The following is a 23,258-nucleotide window of genomic DNA, read 5'->3' as shown; positions in this document are numbered from 1 at the left end:
CACAGATATACGACTACTACTGGCATATCATATGTATATTATTATCGCTGTTTACGCGAAAGAACAGAATATTCGAATGGGCCGGTACATCTGGCTAACTTAGACTTTCGGTTATAAGGTAACAGAAACACATAAGACAAAAAGAAAACTTGAGGTCTTGAAAGTATCCTAAAAAGTTACCACTTGATCATCGATTGCAGCATCACACTTGAGTTCTTATACATACCTCTGGCTCAGTCCGTGGAAGCAGGTAAAAAGCAAAACTCTCGTACAAGAGTTTGCACGTTAGAAAATTGGGCATTGAGGCGTGACCGCTCCGGCAAGACCCGTGTAGGTCAATTCAGAGGAATGATTCCAACCAAATGTTAGCGGCTTAAGACATATTGTTAACTATTGGTGATACTTGATCTTTGTAGGCGATTGATTTTCGGTTGTCTGATACGATGTAACGGAGCAGTACAAGCACACATCCGTTTTCAGGTCGAAAGAGCGCTTGTGCAACTGCTCCGATAACGTTGACACAGCACTGCATAGCTAAAGGCTTAGAACACGTAGGGAACGAGGCTCCACAGATCTCTGACGATGTGCAGTTCTTAGAGATAGTCTCAACAGAGTCATATATTACGATCTTGTTCAGCAGACCAAATCAATAAGATTGGGTTATATATACTTGTGTAAATTCTCTAGCTTATAGGGCAGTGATTGTATAAGCCTTTGGAAATGTTTTAAACCCGTCGTCAGTGATTCTTTTTCCGACGTACGATGGCCTGGGCAGTGTGTCGCCTCGCCTAGGTAATCTATTTCGAGTGACAGAGTCGCTTATTACGACACAGACGTTGAGAGTCACGAACTTTCAGACGTATGAAGCTAATGTAAAGTTGCGTAGATGTATACACCCCGACCATCAAAGCAAGTAAGAGTATTTCCTTTTCTGTATCAGTATAAGAGTGCCAAGGCAAATTTCGATCCTCGTTTGCTCGTTTTTTCCCACATTAGCGCTGACACCAGCCTGTGCCGAAACACCTTAAAAACAAACAAAATTATGTTCAGATTCATCCTCGCAAATAACTATTCAAAACGTGAGCGATGCAAAAATATATAGTACATCCGTGACTAACTATACCCATTACATATAGTAATCACGGGTCAATTGACCTCCGTAAAAGATCCACATTCTTTTTACCATAGAGTACCATTAATTAAACGGAAGATCGAACACACAATACGACAACTCGAGCGCAGTCGCACAATCACTTACTATCTTGAAAGGCATATGCTGAATAATGTGGAGAGCCAATTTTGACTTCTTCCTATCTATATTATAGCTAACGAATAAGGCGGGAGAAAAAAATAGAGGATACTTTTGTACGGATGAAAATAGAAAAACAGTTCCATCGAATGGCCGTAGGTTAGTTTCAGAAAATATGCTTTGCTACATTTTTACCTACGCGTATCAAAATTGGTTTCAACCTACGTCATAACGCCCAATGTAAATGAACAATCTATTACCGATTAAATCAAAAATATATTCTAAGGGGGAAATGGACTATGGACAGCAAAATCTTTCATACGGAGAATGGCGCAACTATCTACAACAATTGTGACGGCACTGTCAGTAGCGATTCGCAAGGGGAAATACTAACTACAGCATCTACTACAACGGCATCGACCCTGCAGAATTTCAATGAAGTACGATACATAGTATCCGATTTTGTTTCTCTAGGAATTTGCTGGATTTTATCTAGTTCACATAGGAAAAACTTGCGGTTCAAATATAAAACCGTTGCTTGCCTTTGAAATAACTAAAGCGAATCGAAATTTGAAATCAATTCGATTCAAGTTCTTCTATCTAATCAAGTTCAGCGAGCACATGGTTTCCACATAGACAAGTAATAGCGTGTACCAATTGCAAAACCCAATCCGAAGCTTGTCGATGTACCGCCTCGTTCTTCGTTATTTGTTGTCGCGGACAAAACCATCCTCCGCTGCTGTGTCATTTAGTATTCCGTTATTATATATATATATGTTAGCATTCCTGTCGGTCAAGGGGTCATTTGGAACGGGCTCGACTCCAGTTTTTGTGGCCGGTTTCGACTCATGAATATCCTAATAGGAGCTCTTTAGCTAGGAGCTTGTTTTCTTCACAGCTTCTCTTGGGATGATGGCGTTTATGCAGTAATGCACTGTTCTCGCTGCCCCAACAACCGAACGAGACAAGGCCTATATGTCTTGATTGGAGTCGTATTGTGAGAAGCCGACGGTTTCTGTCGTGAATTTCGCTAAGTGATTATTAGTGTTGTTTCCATTTGTTAATGAAAAAACGTAGGCGGACCATTTGTTACAGTAATGAAAAAAAAAAACACAAAGATTAAAAATGTCGGAAAAGCTGTAAGATGTCCGCTGGACGTCGTGGAACTTTGACATCGTCGAGATCCTGCGATAGAGCTCTGCAGTGACAAGAGTGACGTCGCCATACTTAACGTGCACAAGAAGGCTATCTGTTAAAAGAAGAAATATTATCGCGTCAAAGCGAGTACGCATAGCCCACAATACGACATCATTTGACCAATGATCTGAAATCCAATCTGAAATCATTTGACGCAGATTCAACTATAAAAAATGTCCAAAAAAAAGTATCACCGGAACTTGAATCGGCATCGGTTATGTTCAATTGATGGTTACCATAATCAGCTTCCATTAAGAAAGAAAATTATTTAGTAATGATTAGCATTTTTGACTTAATAAAATGATGTGCTTAAATGGGACAGGCTGTATCATAGAGTCGTAGTTAAACAAGAATTTAGCCATTAGTTTTATTAAATTCAGAATTTGTCTCCGTCACTCTATTACAATTTCCATCATGTCAAATTCGTAATATGTCTATGAGATAATTTTTCAGCAACGTGCTGCTCCATAACCAACTGGGATCTCCTGGAAATGATCGATGAAAGGCAACTGCTACAATACTTTGTTGCTGCATGACCAATTCCTGTTATCTCCTGCATTGACTGTAATTTATTGTTCTGTCGCGGTGTGGTACGCGCTTGACGTCTATCGGTCCCAAGTTACGTTATTCGGCCAATCGTAATATAATTATCAGGACGTAAAATAACGGCCCCTCGAAAATGCTAGTTAGATCGTCCTTTTTATTAACCGAAAACTCTTTACTAGCTTATGGCACGCAGCTATTCGGCTATGTACATCTCGCATCAATTTGTTCTAGTTTTTTTTTTTCCAAACTTTGAAATATATTGCGACAACGTGCTTATGGTTGGACAACAGACGCGTAGCTCGATTTTGCCGTATACCTTAACCCTTCCAATGGAGGCACAATTTATAGCAGTTTACTTAAGGAGCTGGCGCGGCATATTGTTAGTCGTCAGGTTGCTGTTCTATCGCTAGTGCGGCCTGTGGAAACGAGCCGTCCTATTTGACACACTATGTGTTTGCCTATAGGATATCTTCGGCTCAGCTAATTCAACGACTCGGATAGTCCTCGAAGACGATTCACAAGCCGTGCCTGTTTGAGTGTGCCGTTTTATCCTGCAAAGGCAATTTTAGAAAGTCTTTAAAGGCTTTTACTCCATTACGACCTCTTGCGTTTTTCCCGTCCATGAATGACTTACTTCTCATCGAGAACACCGTATATAGCTGGAACGTACGCCGAAGGTAAAAAATAAACTACTTACTAGAAATTAATGTTTACTCTGCTAAACGTCATTTTTCCTGTTAAAGCTTCATAGGTAACATTTTATCAGTGCCACGCACTTGATCGTACCTGATCGCGCGAGTATATGCTTACCAGTTGTGACGTGTGCAACCATTACGGACCCTAGTCTAGTCAATGACACCTAGTGACATTGGCCTTGGTAAGTCATTGGACAATTAGAGTATTAGCTTTTTATTTGTTTTTGACTTTTTACTATACACCTGTTCGGATACGCCGAATACGATTCTGCTATTTTTTCCCCACTTGAATCCCACAAAAACTTGGGAATGATTTTTGCTTTGACCAATAACGATGCGCTCTATCACGTCAGTCCGCAAGTGCCTTAATTTAAATTTCGAGAATAGAAGTAAATTTCTGCAAAAACGTCGTCTCTCGTGGACTGAAGATTCTCCTGAATTTAAAGTAGGATGATGCCCGAGAATAAGATACACTGGAATAGTTGTTCTCATTTTCTTGCTTACTATGAAACATGTATGTTTTATAAACCGCTTGGTTAAGCAGGGTTCACGACCTCTAATTCCATTATACCATGTAGCTTGCCCTCAGTCAGATACGACAAAATTTAGTAGTGAGATATAATTCTCTAGCTTTTTTAAGTATTACTATCTAAACAGCGGACGCTAATTCAGTACCGACGAACAGCTGCTGCCCCAGTTCGAGAAAACCAGAACCTCAGCTATTAGCAGATGAACAGAAAAGGAAGAAGCCACTGGTGGGTCGCAGGTTGTTTTTAATTGGAAGAGCAGTGGTTGAGCAAGTGAAATTGTTGTGATGGGATATAATCCAGATGTTGCCGGAGGGAGGTCGTAGAGACGGCCGCTTAGCCGGCGAACAGACGACCACTTAACAACACCTTGAAGTCGTCAATCTTCGGCCGCGTTACAACCACTCAGAAGTGATATTCCTTCCATCGTAAACGATGCTCATGTAGGCCGATTAAGATCAGGCTAACACCAAAAATTGTGTTAGCTCAGAACAACATGTGAACACCTCTACGCTTGCCTGAAATTATGTCTAAACTTAGACGCCTGTGAAGCTAGCTGCACTAGCATAATTATGCGCACCATTGTACCACAATTGTAACATACGCAGTAAATCATTCATGTATTCAACGAATATGACCGTTTTGAATCGAATAGTTGACCAACCATTATTGAAAAAAAGGGGTAATTCTACTTTATCGCCGAAATCGCGTTAGTATCCAAAGCCGCGGTGAAACTTGCCACCCAAGCAAAGAAACCAATATGGCGCTGTATGCAGAAGAAGAGTACTTGAAGGATATTCGATTATCCGTAAACAAGAATTTCTTAAAGGCAAGGAATAGAAATGCAACTGGTCTGTCAACTCAGCACTTAGAGCTTTACCTACCTCGTCTAATCATTTACGTATCCTGTCAATAATGGTCTTCTTTCTTTGCCTCATTTTGTTAAAGTGTGTTCCAACTGACCCCGAAACAACGCGCATGTTCTTGTTGTAAATTTTTAACGAGTTTTTTTTACGTCACATTGTGGAAAAACGTCTCGATAAGAATGTTCTAATGCAACAAACGCGGGAGCAGCGGTTCAACTTATGCTTTACATGTTTTCTTTACGGGTAAGAATCGATCTAATAACAGTTAAAATTCTTGACCAAGCCAGTGAAACTTGCAACTTACTCTATGGTTATATTTTACAAATAACAGGAACTACGATAAAGGTACGTGGGCGGATTTCTCACTGCTGGGAGTCGTAACACTATATATGCTATCATACCGAAATGCATTCATTGTGTTGCGTAGTAATTTTCCTAAAAGGTTGTCCTTTTAGATTTCTGCAAAAATGGAGGATCGGACGTTGGGAAATTCGTCTGAAGCTAGCTGTTTCATTAATAAAACATCGTATATATGCAGTTCCAACAATAAACTGTTGAACAACTTGAGCTTTGGCATATCGAATGAAAGAGGTATATCATTTTGATGTTTGCTGCGTAGCTTATTTAGCTTAGAGACGAGAAAGAACATTGTGTTAGGCTGTTCCCCAATGACAACTGAGCCTTTTAGGGATCAATAATCAATCAACTAATAGCCATCAATCGTATTATGAGAACGATTTTTTTCGGACACACGCATATAAGTCACTGAACCATAAGGGTCTACAAGTGTGCTCTTCGCTCCGAAGTTAGGACATTGTCAACGATTGTATCGCACGTATCATTTTAGGCCTAACAAAAATCCATAAGCTAGGCCATTTACAGGCCTTTTAAGCTAGGCCAATAGCCCTTCAATTCGACACACAAATGGGATAGATATTTCTTGCTCTTGCCGTCGCTCTACGTACAGTTTGTATCAAATCTTGATTTATCTAAAAGACGATGATATGCCATGGGACCGTTTGCAATCAAAGTCATAATAGCAGTTATAACCATAGCAATAGGTAAGTGAAAAGCTTTTTGGCTAGTTTTTCTACTCAGTAAAAAGGCTTTGAATGTAGCAGTTTCTTAAATATTGCAATACTGCCGCTTCTTCAATAGAATATTGTTGTAACGCAATGTATGTACATCATCAATGCAGTGATAGCAAAAGTACCTTATGTTTCGATTCCATAGATATGTACATACGCTACTACTGGTTTCCCAGTAACTAGCTAGTTACTGTGTATTAGTACTGACAGTTAGCTTAACTAGCATTTCTTATCTTAAGTAATTGTTAAGAAGGCTGACTGTGGCACTTGCCAGTTCGCGCGTACGCTCCAGAGGGCAACGTAGTTCCTACGGCGAAATGTTTACAAATACAACCACAGAATCTCCGCCACTCGGAATCCTTTAATAGCCCTAGCGCCGGGAATCGAATAGTTTATGAACGTATACTCTACAATATCTGCCGTATACTATTAAATATTACCTGATCGAATGATTTGCATTTTATAGCCGGTTGTAATACTTCACAGCATCCGCACCAGATCTCTAAGATGCAAGAGCACTCGTGTGCAAAATATGTGGCTGGATGTGTCCTTACGAAGCCTAGGGACGGCTGTGAGCTGTATTTAAATTCAGTTAGCAGACGCACTGGTCGTTTTTATCAACATAGTTATAGTATTATAACTTAACAGTTGGTAACGGGGAAAGAGGCGTTCGGATGAAATTTACTGGCTCACTGAAGTTGGCCATGTCGCTCACATCGTCAGCTCCCCTCGTGGAAACCAAGTCAACGCATTAACAACAGTTTACTCGATTCCATGATCGATCCCTACATATAGTCTCCAACAGGCCATGGCAAATCTAGCTTGCGATTTGAAACAGCTATGTGACGTGATACTTGAATCATATATACTTCTCAGCCGCCATAAAAAAAAAAAACGTATTTCTTGAGTACACGAAACGCACAACGCTTTAATGTACGAGACAATTAATTTCTTTGCCTACAGTTTGAAATATCACACACTGATACATAATCAATCAGCAGGGAAAAACGTCTGAAAGTAAGGACAGAAAGCAATAACAATTGTGCAAATAAATATAGTTGCAAACAAAGAAAAAAACTTCTATAAGATAGCGTAAGTTTCCTAAACGTGGGTGTCTCATATGGAACCAATTCTATTGGAAAAAAAAAGCTTATTACGTTACAACATTAGGACCATCAATAAGACCCAATGAGTGTGAAGAGGTTCTTAAAAATACATAGTAAAATACTATTTCGAATATGCGCATAAATCCAAGTACGTTGGGTTGAACGCAGCATCCCACCGGTGAAGGTTAGCTATATTATATCTGTATAACAGTACATGCAGGATAATACATCTTTGTTTAGTGTCGAATCAGCGAAAAGTCAAAATCAAATATTGGCACAGTAACGTCTGAGAGAAACTCAAGTTCTATTCTTGGCATGAGAAAAGCATAAAGTTAGATGTGAAGAGAAAATTCAAAATAAACTTTATCTCGCACAATAAGCAATCATATCTAACTATCAGCACTAAGAAGAATTGAATTGAAAAAAGCAGTGGGAATAAAAAACCAAACTATAGCAAAAACAATCGTAGTCCGAACAATAGAACACGACAACTATTCAAAGCAGAAACCGAGCTAATTCACTAATAATATATATATATATGCAATAGGAACGTCCCAACTTACCCTTTTTACGAAGATCCCCCAGGCGCCCCTAAAAAGGAGTCCCTCACGAAAAGCCTTAAGCCAGTCGTTTACTTGTAACCACAAGCATCCCTACTGACCTGTTTCGCGGATCCCTTATTGTGGCACGCGTATTCAAGTATTAGCTGGATAAGTGTATTTTTGGTTGTCCGCACCAACAGTTATCATAGCAGTACTAAGGTCCAAAACCGTGCGGATTCAACAGTGCCTGCCGCAGACGTACGGTCCGTAAGCAGGCAGAAGTAAGCTCTATGGCCTGTTTAGTTTCTCAATAAGACCTACTAGGACGCCTTGAATAAGCTGTATATTTATTCTAAGAAGAAGCCTTAGCCCACATAATGTCGCTGTAAGGTGTGCGATTCAGTTGACTATATATAGCACAATAAAAGAAGCATTTTTCTAGTAGGTTACTAGTAGTGCCATGTGTTGCTTTGTAATATCCATTACGCACGAGTTGGGATCCAAACACTTCGTAGGGGACAGAAGGTCAGCTTTAATTAAGTGTAACTTAAGGTTGTGCTTGGATTCTAGTGCAGTTAGCAATGGAATATTACCTTCTATGCAACCGATGAAGCTTACTTCACAAATAGAAATAATAGTTTAGCAGCAATAAAAACTTTACAAGTATATGAGTGTATCAAGCGATGTACTTAGTACGCGATTTGAGTCGGTATCCTTGGGAATATATTTTCCCAAGGGAAGCTGTACTAAGTATGGACAACAGTGCTTTTTTGTTGCTCTGTTTGTTGCGTGTATACGACTGAGAAACTTACGGATAGTACCATATAGTCTTACGCAAGTTACCGTAAAGTAAATTTTCCCTAATTTTTTGTGGGCTTCCGTATAGCGAACGCTAATCCAGTTATTAGCGGAGTGAAGCTAGCCACAGCGAAATCTGTTACTGTTTCTGTTTGTCTATCTTCGACAATCAGCACTATAGGAATCAATAAACGTTCATTATTCTGGAACGTATAGCTGAGTTCAGCGGATCGATAGTAATGGTGCCATTTGAGCGTCGACGAAACGGAAGCTTTCATCCTGAATAGAACGACTGACCTTAATACGAAACAGCGGAAGTTTGACAGAAACGATTTAATGGCCTTAAAAGAAGCCTCGTAAACGTTCACTGAGATAAACGATATTGCGTTCGCAATAGTTCTAAGAGCCATTTTTATAGAAGCTCAAATCTTCAGCAGTACACAACATATAAAACTTGAGTCATTCATTGCAGTTGGGCAGCTGCCTAAAGTATCCTATCTTCTTGTGCATTCGTACAATAGTTACAAGAAAAAGTATCCTTGAGAGACACTTTACACCATTTCAAGACATAAGATGGTTCATTCCTTCTCCTCAATGAGAACGCAAAACCTATCCAATCAGGTTCCCAACTAGAATTCTTGTGAGCTTTATAAATAGTGGTACCTGCACTCGTGTCTTATGATCAAAGTTCCCCTCAAAAATGCTTTTCTTCTTACTATTTTTTACTATATTTTACTATTCACTTTGTGCACACATTGCTGGACGAACTGCCTGTGGTGTATCTACACTAGTAAATTCCGGTCATGAATGATTCCAGATACAAACGTTTAGCGAAAAATAAGTAGTTGGATGGTGTTGACCATTCGGTCATATACATCTAGATTCCCAAGCCATTTTTTATGCCGAAACCGAAGCGATTATTTTTATATATCAAAACAATATTACTTAATTAAATATTCGTTATTTTTATTAATGAACTTCTGTGATTTTTTTTTTTAGTAACAACGTAATTCCATCACAGTACAAACTTCTGTCGACTTTGGGCGAAAAATTGTAGCAACACCTTCTATATCTTTTTATTGAAGCTAAGTTAGGACTATTAAGGAGGATGTGCACAAACCAAAATAGATGACATTACGGTGATGTAGAGTTTTGGCTATACGGCTCATGCGTACATAATATTTATCTACGTCCTCTCAGTTTGTGCCGGGTCGCTGACACTGTATGTGGCCTTTGAGTTTCGCAGGTGAAGATACCACCAAATAAATCCTTTTGCGCCTAATCGTGTTGCATCCAAACACCGCAGCTTTTTTGTAACTGGCTTTTTTCAAATCGTCTAACTTCGTTTAGCAATGAATGTGTCAAAAAGCATTTCCTTTACATCGAAATTTCCAGATCGAAGGTGACAAAACTATCTTTGGGCCGCTTCTTTCGATAACGTATTCTGACCATGAACGTCACAATTTCTTAGTGGGCTTGCACAACATCTCTGCCTTCATTCTAACAGAGTTGTAATGTATACTATTTTTTTTGCGGAGCTCCATTTATGGTTAAAGCGCTCCTAACTCTAAATAGATGCATTTCTAGAATGTTAGCGCATCTACTGCTGCCGATTCTCGGCTTTCAAAGCTATTCAGCTAAAAAGGCGGGGAATATATTTTCGACAATTTATTTTAAAATAACCCTGTGTGTGTATGGACACAAATATAAAATAACGTTATCTTTTGGTGTGAAACCTCTTGTTTCTGCTAATGTACGCAGTAGGTTATGGTACAACGCTCTGTAGTTATTATCGTCCAGACATCAAATACCGTCGTTATGCCAACAACGGCTTTTCTACGTTACGCTTACAGACGTCAACCACGAAAAAGAAAAGATTATATGATTATTTCTAAAAGCTAATGAAAACGCTTTGAAATAATGCAAACGTTAGAAACTAGAAAGGACAAAGCTCGGGCTGGCTGATTTTGTTGTCCAATACATAAACGGCACATAGGCACTGTAGATAGTTTATGGTATGCTTAGACGTTACGTCCAAAAAACAAGAAACGGCTGTATGAGCCAGACGAAACATTTATTACTAGAGGAAAAGTAAGCCGTTGATTTTAAAAATGTTGGAAGGCAACTTTGAGCTCGGAAACGAGTCTCGTCAAAGCGCTTTTGCACGACGAGACATCCAGGGCTATAGTGGAAACGAGTTACTTAAAAGTTGACTGAAGTAGGCGCTTAGGTTTAGCATATGTAAGGATATTATACGTTCTAACCTCGGTACTTTTTTTAATTGTTCGGTGTACATTTTATAATAAGTACGTATCAACCGGCCAGACCATGTCACCGAACAAAGATTCATCAGGTGAATTAACAATTCATTAATCGTTGCTACATGCGTCGACCGAGAATCAGAAAAATGCTTACTTTTTCTTTTGTTACCGTGCTATAACGGATGGATCTTGTGTAAAAGTTCTCACTTGTCCATATATATGCAACTGTGCCAAAGGACATCACCCTAAAGCAACTATATATAGCTGCTACGGTGTTTATCTGATGGTCTACTGTAGACGCTATTCACTATTGATTCATGAGTTCTGGCTTGTCGATTATAGCTGACGTGTACGAACCGAAAAATGCCATGAACGTACCATGCACACCCAACATTACTGAACGGAATTAGACCATTTCCACTATACAATTGACCTTTAATTGCAGGAATCATAATGGCGATATTAGAAAAATGACAGCCGCAGGCTCTATCTCAGACTACACGCTCTCCAGACATTGCTCTTACAGATGATCTTTTTTCTTCAAAGCCGCAACTGCTTCTTAATAGAAAAGTGTAAAGCGCGCCAAAAACATTTTAATTTACATATATTGAAAATAATTACTTTAAAATGTCTAACTTTTCCTCAAAGTTCAAAGTGATCACTGTTGTAATCAATACATTTCAAATAGGAAATATTTCGTTTGGTTTTTTTTTTCGTCTCGATGCGTTGCTGCTTAATAGCGACTTCTAAATCTTTCAGTCTTCCAGACTATCTTAAAGGTGTACCCACAAAAAAAAAGTCTATTGGCGTATTTTTTGAGACTTGGGCAGGGTATACCAACAAAATGCTCTACGTTTATTCGCAGAATTCTAATGTCAGGTTCAGATTAGAACATTCCACTATGGGAGCTTTTCCATTTATAACGCCCTAAACGCGATGGACATCTCGTTTACAGACGTCAAGCTTACAACTTTATGGTATCACAAATATCTTGGTTGTTTCGCCATAAACCTCCTGTACTCTTTCTTGGCTGGTAAAGCTTGTTGATGTTCGTCGTCTTCCGGGACGTTGTCTATTGATATCCTGAATAGTTTTGTCCACTTCACCCTTATCTTTTAGCCGATTAGTTGCAAGGCGCGTAACTGGATCTGCCCAAAGCTCCCTACAATATTGCCTTTGAACTTCTGCTACATTTTCCTACGTTCAAAGCACGTTTTCCTTGTTAAAATATCAACCTTAACCTACCTGTTATTTCTAACTGATTGTAAACTTGAAAAGTAATCAGCAGGTTATGATGCACTATGTTGTACATACATTGTCTCGGGGGGGGCTGTACACATGATACTACACTTGTGATAAGCTTTCACAGGCTATCTATCGTAATAGACACATATTAATTTTGCTGCTTAAAGAAGAATCTTGTTCTGCCCAAAAACAAAATGATAAGCTCGAGCTGATTCGTACTATTTTGCATTGGATTAACGCGAGGCAAGCCAGAGGGCCTTCAATAGGATTTGTCGAAAAAAATCGTAAATACATTGAAGTGGTTCAGATAACTATATGTAACACAGCTGGATTTTCAGTAGAGAAATTAACGGCCTCTTTCCTAACGGTCACGTTTTGCTTATTAATTCATTTCTGCTTAGTTGCATTTTCGGGAAAAAGGCGTGAGAAAGTATTCACTCAGGTGCCATATTCGGTATAGATCATTCTGCATTTTTCAGATTATGGTCTTTCTTTACTTGACAAATTTAAATTCATGTTTAAAGATACCCAAAACATCTATGCTTTGCCATTTAACTATCGCTTCTAAGTGAAACCTAAACTTCATATTAACACAATGCAAGGACCGTAGCCGGTACGAATGCCTTGACCTATACTCTAACTCAACTAGCGCCAGCAAATGAATCGCTAGCCTCCATCTTGTGTAGGTCGTCGAAGAGATTCTGTAATTTACCGATCAGATGTATCGGGAGTATTAACAGAAATTTAAGTGTCAGTAGATAAACTGCACCAACTTTAAAATGCTTATTCGATTGTATAGGCAGGTTAAATAAATCTGCGCTAGACAAGGCCTTTCATTATTCTGTGCCAGTGAATAGGCTAATTAATTTCTTAGCAAGCCTTGCTGGTTTCATTTACATGTTCGCATCTGGCAACAGGCGAACCTGGCAGGCTTTGTCCAGGTGGCGAATGATCTAGCTATACACTAGGACTGTGGCTAAGGCTCTCGTATTGCTGGTAAAGGTTTTTTGTGGTATAGTACATTCTTTTACAGTGACTCTTGTAGGATAGGTGGTACTCGGTGCTGTGGTACAGATCCTCCATATTGGCAAATTGCCAAGAAAAGACAGGCAACACTGACGTCATGCGGAGCAGCTGCTCTATTAGATAGGTAGCAGAAGGGAAAAGTAAGACCTGCATGGGAGAAACAGGCGCTCACCTCAGGGGAGTTGTAAACTACAGCCGAGATACGCTGTAGTTCACTTCATCTTACCAGATCTTGAAACAGGTGCATCTCTGTAGTGTAGGAGGTGAGGATTGCAGAACACTTCCCCACCCAGTTCCTACAATGCCATGGCAATGGGAATATTAGCCAGTCAGCTACGAGCTGGCATTTTGTTGATCTCCTGAGATTAAGCTAACGTTGGCTAGACCTTTTTTCGTCGGCATGATCCAGCGCGCCCGAAAGCCCAACTGAAACCAATGGTAAAATATTGCAGATACATTATATGGGCTTCGTAGTGCACAAGTCGGGTTCGAACACCGCAACAAGAACTCAGAGTTTCGTGCTACTTTTAGCTGCAAAAATGAAAAGTCAGGTTCCCTGATCACAATACGAACGACCTGATTATGCTCATTTAATTGACACTACAGGGAAATGCTACTGACAGTGTAAATTAGCTCGTGTAGTATACGCTAGCCTAGCAAAACAGCTTTTTCTATCTACCAGCTAAAAGCTGCACAAGCTCTTAAATTCGCTTTTATATGAACTAAATTCAACAACACGGACCACCGTAAATTCTAACGGAATGGATCACTTTCTTTAAAAAAAAAGTAACGTTGTTGAGCAAATCTATAGACAATCATGAGTTCGTGTGGCCACCACGTCTTGCACGCAGCACGTCCAACTTTTACTCCTCTGCTAAGCCAAGTATACTTGTCGAGTAAGTTTCCTGCTAAGGGCTTCACTGCAGGCCGTCAACCCCTCGATTTCCGTCGCAACGGTGGGGAATAACAGGATAAAGAGTTGCTATTCCCATCTAAAGTGCCAAGAGGACTCTGGGCGATAGAAGGGTTTTTCGTTGATGCTTAGGCTGGATGAGAGTTAGTACGTAGTCAGTGCGTGCTTAGATGCAAGCGTGCTACTGCGAACGAAATAAACCGATTACCTCCCCCCCTAGCATGCTCTTTATCGTCGGCCAGTATAGATAGACGTCCAATAGGCGTACGCACCGACAAATTCGGAACCAATCGATGTAAGGCTATTAGAGAATAAAGAAATTGTCCGAAAGGTTCGTAAGGAGGATAATCTTCTGACCGGCAGCCAAAGAATTTTCGTTCTTTGTATGACATAGCTGCTTATTGCTTCTCTCTTTAAATCTCTCTTTTTCTGTGGTGGGCTTGCTTTCTGAGATGCTTTGGTAATACCTCTCACGGAAAAAGCATTTAAGAATACGTCTTTTTTTAGCTGAACAATGACAACACATATTCTTTTTTTAACAGTTCTTTCAAGGACTGTTACGGTTATGCTACTGCCCATTATTCTTGGATATATTAAAAACTGATGTGTGTATTGCAGTCACGCTTAGAATGAGGTAAAAGCCGAGAAAAGCGCGAATAAAATATCGCGTTATGATTAACGATAGCCAACCGAGTATCGTAGAAGTAACAAAGCAACAAGATCTTTGGTTTAATTTATAAAAAAAAAAAAGCCAGAATGTTTGGATACTTCGTATGCGCCACCAGGAGCTGAATGGCAAGGCTTTATGGTTCGGTATTTCATTCATCAGGTAACTTAGTTGCTGGTCCGATCTGAGGATGGGTGGCGGAACACACTTCTAGTTTAGAAGTTTAGAAGTCCAGATAGAGGTATAGTAAGAACCTGCAATAACGAAGGTGCTAGACCGTTCGGTTATTCCTTTCTGGAACGTTTGGCTTATTAAAGATTATTATATTAAAGATATTATTAAATCGACTCGGAATTTTCTGGAAAACCTCGCTGAATAGTTTATGCTTGGGATATTCGAGGTATTTCATTGTCAATCACCCGTTTTAGGACAGGTCAACTTGACTGGAATTATCTCGACGCAATAGCAGGGAAGTTCAAATTCGGGAAATCCGATGTATGAGCTAAATTAGCAAATTTTTCGCTGCATGTTCATCCATAGCTGACACTTATTTTTATACGTCACGTTTATCTTATTATATAGTCACATTGCATAGAATACTACATGGCAAGATCAGACAGCGCTGTAGAAGTCCCTAACCAGCAATACTCTAGACTTAATGAAATGTCATATTTTATTTTATCCCAAAAGCTGTAAGCGTAACGTATAAACTTTGTTATCATATTATTGCGCGTATAATAAGAAAAAAAAAATTCGAATCTTAGGTCCTAGTATTTTCCCGACTAAGCTGACAGGTCTGGCAGCAGTATACTTTGCACAGCGTGATTTCTATATACTTTAGTTGATTCTATATAATATATAATCTAATTTAACCGAACAGTAATAGGTCTCTCTTGTAGAAAAAAAAAGTAGAAGTTAAACAACTGACCTATATAATCTGTTTCCCTTGCTCGAAAGGCCATTAGATGTCTTAAAAATAGATCAAATGTGTTTAGTGAACTGATTGTGCTTTATTATAACCCGAAATACGCTTTCCCACTGTTACTATGCATTTTTTAAATTATTATTATTATTGCACTTTTAAGCATTCCCAATGTACATATTAATCACATTTGACTTTTCTATTTAAAATTATTGGCAATGAACTCTCAACGCTCGCTGCGTTCTCCAGACAAATCAACGATGTGACACAAAGCGCACATTCGTTTCGGCCATTTCTATTGATCATAGAGTTACACGGTTTTTTGCCTACTATTCATCATGCTACAGTTCTTATCCAGCGCGCAGATACTTAAACAACATTATATGACACGTTTCCTAGATCTCTGTATTTGATTTTCTCTCTCTCTCTCTCTCTCTCGTCCCCCTTGTTCCCCTAGTCTGTATCAAGCCAACAAGCAGAAGCCGCCTGCGAAAATACTACTCTCTTGCCGCTGCACTTCCGGTTCTACTAACCCGACTCTGGTGGGGGACTTCGATCACATTCCCGACACCCAGCGCTTCCTCGGTTCCGGCCATGCGCCACGTTCGCTTGACACGATGCGGGTACGAATCGTTACCCCGATGGGCAATGTGGCTAGGTTAGTGTTAATGTGTATGTTAATTGCCTCATCGGTCGCGCTGCTGCTAGATTACGCTTTATAGAAACCTAACTCACTAGACCCTGTCTGTTTAACTAGAGAGAGTCAGCTAAAGCTGGTTGGCAGTCAGCGGTAACTTTTAGCTTAATTTCTGAGTGACTTAGTCATTGAGCCGACCAGCTGTGGAAGGTGCGGGGCCGGGCGATAGCGGCGGTGACTGAGTCGTAGGGATAAACGAATTCGATGTTTTTTATGCTTCCGCTTTCATTAAAACCTCGTTTCAACACCTCGGCCGTCGTCCAGATTGCCCTACATCCCTATATACAGTAATCTGTGGGCACCGACGAATGCGCTTTCAGCAGTCGTTCGTGCCTCTTGCCATTATAGCTCGGGAGATTCCTCTAGACGGAGAGCGGTGCACAGCTATGACGAATTCTCCGCTAATTTTCCTTCCTTTCGATTGTGAGGCCAAACCACGTTACCTATACACCACATAAATCTCTTCTGAGTTAAAGTCGGCATTTAGGCGAAAAGTTCGAATACGCGTCGAATGTGTCGGCCTTCTGTTGACGTTACAGCAATATTCCGTGTTTCGCGTGTGTCATCGGCCAACATTTAGTTCACGCACGTAGACTGAATCAATCGTTGGCCGATGCATTCTCAAATATAACTGCGCCAAAAACCAACATCATTGTTAAAAACCGGGCTAGTTCAGAGAAAAGCAAACTTTAGAACTAATGGATAGAGGTCTCCGCAGAAGCAAATTCAACCGCCGGAACTGAACCGCATCTTTGACCTACGTGAAACAGGCTTTTTTGTGTATGAACACGTCACTCAAAAAGTAAACAGAAGAAGGTATATATTACTTAGATTATAAAGGATCTCTAATAAGCTTCGGCACATTTATTGTGTGCAGTTTAATGACATTACCAGATGCAATCGAACGTTGAGTCATTAAAAAAGTGCTCATTACAAAGGCAATTTGAATACTACTCAAGACCAGAAACTTTGCGGTCAATGTATCTGTTTATTGGCTAGCAAACTCATTATACCCGACATGGCCGTTCCCTCGAAATGCTGTACATCTGAAAGAAATAACGTTAGAAATCAGGCCGAAGGTGAATAACTTCATTATATAAATACCTTACCTACGCTATATTTCGAATAGAAAAAAGCCTCTATTCTATTTCAGTGATGATCGACCTTTTGCAGAGAGGGGTTAGACAGGGCGTGCGACTTCAACTAGGGCCTCTCGACGGAAGATCGTAATAAAAGGCCTTCGCGCATAATAATATAGAGGTAAGATCAATATGTATTCATAATAGGTCGGTTAGTTATTCTGTACCTGTTTATTCCAATAGGATTCGCTGAACGCTCCCCAAATGTTATACGTTGAAGAAATTTCGAAGTTTGAGCCATGTCAAAAACAAATTATTGTGACTAGCCTTAAATTTACGCCCCTTCCGATTGTTAAATGTCCATAAAGTCCTCTTTAATAACAATAAAACTGGATTTTAACATTCTAAAAAGTACGCGCTAGCCCATAACATTCAGTGATGCAACAGCTGTTTATTAAGCTATTGATACCCCTATGTTATGCCGCAAATCTCAGCCAACCAAACCCAGGCAGGCGCAAGCATTTTTAGTTCAGCTGAACTTAACCCAGGGACTGTGTATATCTCTACATTAATCTATGGCGATTCCAGATACATTTTCAAGATGAACAAGAGACCTGATTTTGGAATCGATCTAAAGTAAAAGCGCATCTTGGCTATGCTTTTCGTCCCAAGCATCTTCTACGTTCTTCTCTGTATTTCATCGTTTCTATCTTCATCTCGTCTTTACGGTTTTCGACAGCATCATATCGATAGATTTTTATTCCCTTTTCCATGAAATCTGCATACACTCCCTGTATCGGCGACGAAAATAACTGTCTCTATGGCGTACACGTTTACAGCTGTTAGCGCATAGTATTCACAAACTGAATTTGATACAAAGCTGTAATTTAATACAAAACAAGTGAGCTTTAAAGATAACGTGATATAATTTAGAAGTATTGAAATTCAGCGAAACCTTTCGGGGACAGATAACCGCACGTGTACACAAAAACAGTTTGTATCAAAATAACAGTGCAGAAGAAGCTTTCATATGGGGTTGCGTTTTTGTGTTGACAGAAAATGGTAGAATAACTAGAGCCGGATACATGTCCGGCAGCTCATGAGTCGATCGCAAAGCTGTTATTTTATGGTTCTTATTTATAATAATTTAATGATGAACACCTAATATACACAAACGACAATGCTTTTAAGTTGTTTATCACTCAGAATGATCTATTTCGGAGAGCATACACATACTTCCGCATTTGGAATTGTCTTCTCATATAGTGGTTATCTGCGTTAATGATAAGTAATGGGAATTCGCCTTAATGCTTATAGCGTTATCAGTATGTTTAAAATGAACTAGCCAGGGTGTCGAGCATAGAACAGATGCAAGAACAGATAGCGGGTTTTCATACAAACGCATTCCCTGCGAACACACAAACAATCACATGCGTCCACACCTATTACCAAACACAAGCCAACGTAAATGCAATGCAACCCGAACGCGTCCATAGGGATCTGATAGCTGACTTAGCGAATTAGGCAAGAACAGGTTGTGCTTTACATCCTGCCTCTGCCATCGGTCGCCATACAGTTTTACAATGATAGTCAAATAACCAAAATCAATCGTGTAGCATACGTCAATTAAGTGCAATAGCTTTCTCTCTTATATAGTTCGGTGGTTACGTTTCGTTTCTGGGCTGAAACCAGCTCAATACTGTTGCGGGATTGATTGGTCAGCAATGGTTTTCTATAGTAGGGGATCGGTCGTTCTGCCTTTCCACATAAACTTGCCATGTAAGCAGGAAGTTCGCGTACATACACTGCCTATATATATATATATATATATATATATATATATATATATATATATATATATATATATATATATACGTGCATTCGAACGCGTGTTTTTGAGCGTCTGCGTGTATGCCAATGGCTTATAGCCTACAACGGATGTTAAAAATGTTGCCTATTTCATAAGAAATTCTACGATGGTTCAAAGGCAGCTAGGTTATTGCCGCAGGCAGTACGGAGCAACCAACTAGCACCGAGGTCGGGTATATTATCCTACTGTTGTCTCAATGGAAGACACGCAAATAGGACATTAATGGGAAACTATCGTTTACTTAAGCCATGTGGGCACGTTTTCCCATGCCATGTTTCAAGGTCACTATATATTGAGGTGACACTGACACATGTACAGGCAAGATCATGGAATGCCCAAGTTCGCATAACGATGTGACATTCGTAGCGAGTCTAGGAGATATAAATATCCAATGTTTTTTTGGACACACTTCGAGAACAGTGCAATATATGTGAAATACTTAAAAGTAGAAGAACTGGTAGAATATAAACATCTGGAATCATGAAAAAGCAATTAGCAATTTATCAGTACTTATATTTTAGCAACTATTGCGTGTTTCAAAAGTATTCTCCACTTTGTTACATGTCAGCCAAAACGATACACCAATCGCGCGCAGTTTTAAGAGTTAGTCTCAGTTAAAGAGTGGTCGGCTTCTAGTCGCCCCATGCTCAGAGAAACGCAAAATGTCCGCAACGCAGTAGACAGTGATGGACCACTTTGTCAGGAAAAAAAAGTTAAGCGGAACTGGTACGTCTGCGTAAACACAGGTGCGAACGCCTTTTTAAACGGGTTGAGCTTTGTGGACTCTCCATGAAAAAATTTAGGCGAATTTTAGTCAAAATATCTGTAAACAATGAAACATAAGTGTCGCACAAGCAACTAAGACTTTGCGAATTTAATTCTGTAGGCGGCAAAAACTCGAGGCTAGACTGTAACCCAAATGTCCGATGTTTGCCATCGCCGGTGATCGTGTACGTGTCTTCCGCAATAGATATGCCAATTACCAGGAAAATACCCTAACTCAGCATAAGACATATCCGCATAGTTATTTGTGGTTACTATCAATTTAAGGTCATCGATTTCCTTATTATTAGGCTACAATAGCCTCGCTAGGTAACCTGGGTCAAACGTCCTGGTTACTTTTGAGGAAGCATCACTATTGACATTTTCACCTAATGATTTCAAGATATTCGAGACACAAGGTTAGCAACGGTGAGGTGCTTCACAGTTGCGAATTATACTCTTTCTAATCCGAAAGCATTACAAATTAATTATCAATAAAGACCTGGGCGTTTATAACGATCCCAACTTTACCACCTTCGCATCTCTGTATGCATGCCAGATATAACGTATATATTCAAATGAATTTAGCCTTCGCAGTGGCGCTGGCTCAACGCCGTTCTCCTAATCAATTTTCTCGTCACCCACTAATTCACTTCCTGCTATTGCCCCCCTCCCCCCGATCTGGTTTCGCTACCCATTTCCTTTTTTCTGCATAAGCATTCCCAACTGCTCCGAAGCATCGGAACTTATTGGCAGTTTAAAATCATCCGAAGGAGTTTCAACATTGAGCTACTGGCTTGCTTAAGCAACCCCACCACTTCTGAGCCAACACCATACCCAGCGAGGATGGAGAGACACCGCCAGTCCTCACAGACGGGTCTGCCCCTGCAGTGATCCTGCGGCAGGCAACAATATTGAGTTCGTAGTCACGGCTCAACGTCGCCAGCCATAGTTCCGTTATTGAGCTCACGGTCGTTCCGAGTTGATGCACTGCTAAGAGGCATTGGTGGTGGCCTCCTCCGATAGCTTCCCTCATTGTACGTAGCGCTTCTTCTCTCTCTATCGGCAACACGGCTGACGCATGTTGGCGTTCCTGAAACCTGAGTCGAAATTTATGAAATCGACCATCGCTTGCTCCCGCTGTTCTCTTCCGCTTATTCTTGCGCTGAGCGCTTGTCTTCGTTTAAGGCTGCCAAGTAGCTTCGGCATAGCTCGCTTCAGTTAGCTAGCGGCGGATCGTTGTCGTTGCTGTCTAGCTGGATTGCTTGGAGGGTGATATTAAGCGGAACACGAAGAACCGAATGAACAGCTCTTCCCTCGTCAAAGACACCCCACATTCATCTGTTCGAAGAACTACTGCGGCTATCGAATGTGGAAAAAAGGCGACAGGAACAGGAAACCTGGCCGTCAAGACCGAAAGGCAACTACAGCAGCACGACTAGATAAGGGAACTTTATCTTTCTCTTTTCCATATATCTATTCCTTGTCAATCTTTTACAGTCCTCCCTCAAGTGAGATTTGCCTTTCTTACGTTGAAAACTTGAACGTTCCCATTACTCAAATACCGAGGCAAGTGACGCAGATAAACGATCCAACGAGCAATATACGAAGAGATTACAAAGAAAACATCTATCTGTTTTAGGTAAACGCTAGAAATAATATTAATATATGAACTAGTGATGGGTGCCAAAGAGACTTCGATGTACCTAAACGATACTTTCTTCCCACGAAAAACAGAAGATAATTTATACTAAGTGGCTAAGTAATAATAGCAATATAATAATGGCAATACCAGGCTGATGAAACGATGAGCAGCTACACTGAAAATATAATTGGACCGACTTAAAGCTCGCTCAAATATGACTTTTGACCGAAGCGACTTAGATTCGTTGCTGGCTTCACGTTGTTAACGCCGAAGTAGACAAGTTGGTGTTCAATCGATGTTGCACAGAGTGAACTCCACCCTTTGCGCTATCATGAATTTGTCAGTGACTAGTGCGAATAAAACCTCAGCCTCTGTCTGGGTTTGTCTCTGAATCTAGATTCTGTTCGTGTGACGAGTGAACAGGAAACTAAAATATCATTATCTGACTACATTACAAAGATCAGCTGAGGGGGGCCGTCAGCCGTAGGGCGTAGTGGCCTGGTCTTAGGGCGCTCCATCGCCTGTTAACTCGACTGGCACCAGAGCCACTATTACAAAGCAGCACGTAGACGAATTACTGCTGCTGATGCTGTTGGTCAACTTCAAAGTTACGAGTCACGCCCAAAGTTCGAAGAGATGCTTACACTCATTCATACGTATGTTCGCTATCCATGACAGGCAGACGTACGGCACGGATAAGCTTCGTGGAGTGTACGAATCAAAGCTCGATTCTGGAAATGCTATATATTCATGCATAGTTGATTATGACTTAGATGCCGCTTCCTCTGTAGCTACAACAGGGAATAAATTGAAAAACGGTGTAAATTGAAGCGGAAACGATTAGATCTGGGTATTAATATTTATACCAAAAACTTTCAGAAGGCGTTAGATCGGCTATGCGATCTTAAAATGTTACTCTCCCTCAACATATAGAGAATTAAACTAATTAGGAAGGGAAAAAGTATTCGAGGGATTGTGACTCAGTCATAACCATGATGGCAGCCATACACTGAACAATAAAGCTGTGTGTCCAACGGCATTTAAAGTTTAATTCTGTTCATGGTCCAACATGGTCCAACACAACTATTGTGCTCAATATATCATTTATACATTGGCAATGTACCTAATATTGTATGCTATAATAAATAATACCAGCAAACAATATTTTATAATACTATTACCGCATGTATAAAGAAGCAATAGTAACTTAGAATTTAACCATTTTCTAGCTAAGTGACACCTTACCTAGGATATTAAATGTAAGTAAAAAAGAAGCTTGCCGGCGCATATGAATTAAGTCAAATTTTTCTACATACAGACGAAGGCATGTATGAATATCACACAAAAAACTTTTTGCAATCATCGGCCATAGTTCAATGTGAATTGAATGGAAAACACTCGTTGAGCTTATTAATCCGTTAGTTAAATTCATGTTACCCTATAACTTAGTTACATTGCATTAATGAACTCATTGAATTCAACTTAATGAATGCATTGAACTCAAGCTGATGCTGGCTGAAATACTGGCTTTAAGAGTAACATTTCAACATGGCATAA

At 40.0% G+C, this 23,258-nt stretch overlaps 1 long non-coding RNA gene across 1 annotated transcript; it reads right to left on the bottom strand.

The window, feature by feature from the left end:
* Positions 1 to 11,705: 11,705 nt before the first annotated feature.
* On the bottom strand, positions 11,706 to 14,436 carry LOC111247210 (uncharacterized). Its single transcript, XR_002672009.2, has 3 exons — positions 14,332 to 14,436; positions 13,319 to 13,572; positions 11,706 to 12,821 (listed from the first exon to the last, which is right to left on the bottom strand). It is a non-coding gene; the product is annotated as an uncharacterized LOC111247210 (long non-coding RNA).
* Between the last annotated feature and the right edge of the window lie 8,822 nt (positions 14,437 to 23,258).

The sequence above is a fragment of the Varroa destructor genome, unplaced genomic scaffold (assembly GCF_002443255.2).
Source record: "Varroa destructor unplaced genomic scaffold, Vdes_3.0 BEIS01000003.1, whole genome shotgun sequence".
Lineage (NCBI taxonomy): Eukaryota > Metazoa > Arthropoda > Arachnida > Mesostigmata > Varroidae > Varroa > Varroa destructor.
Note: the sequence above shows the minus strand (reverse complement) of the source record. Positions and strands in the feature narration are given on the sequence as shown.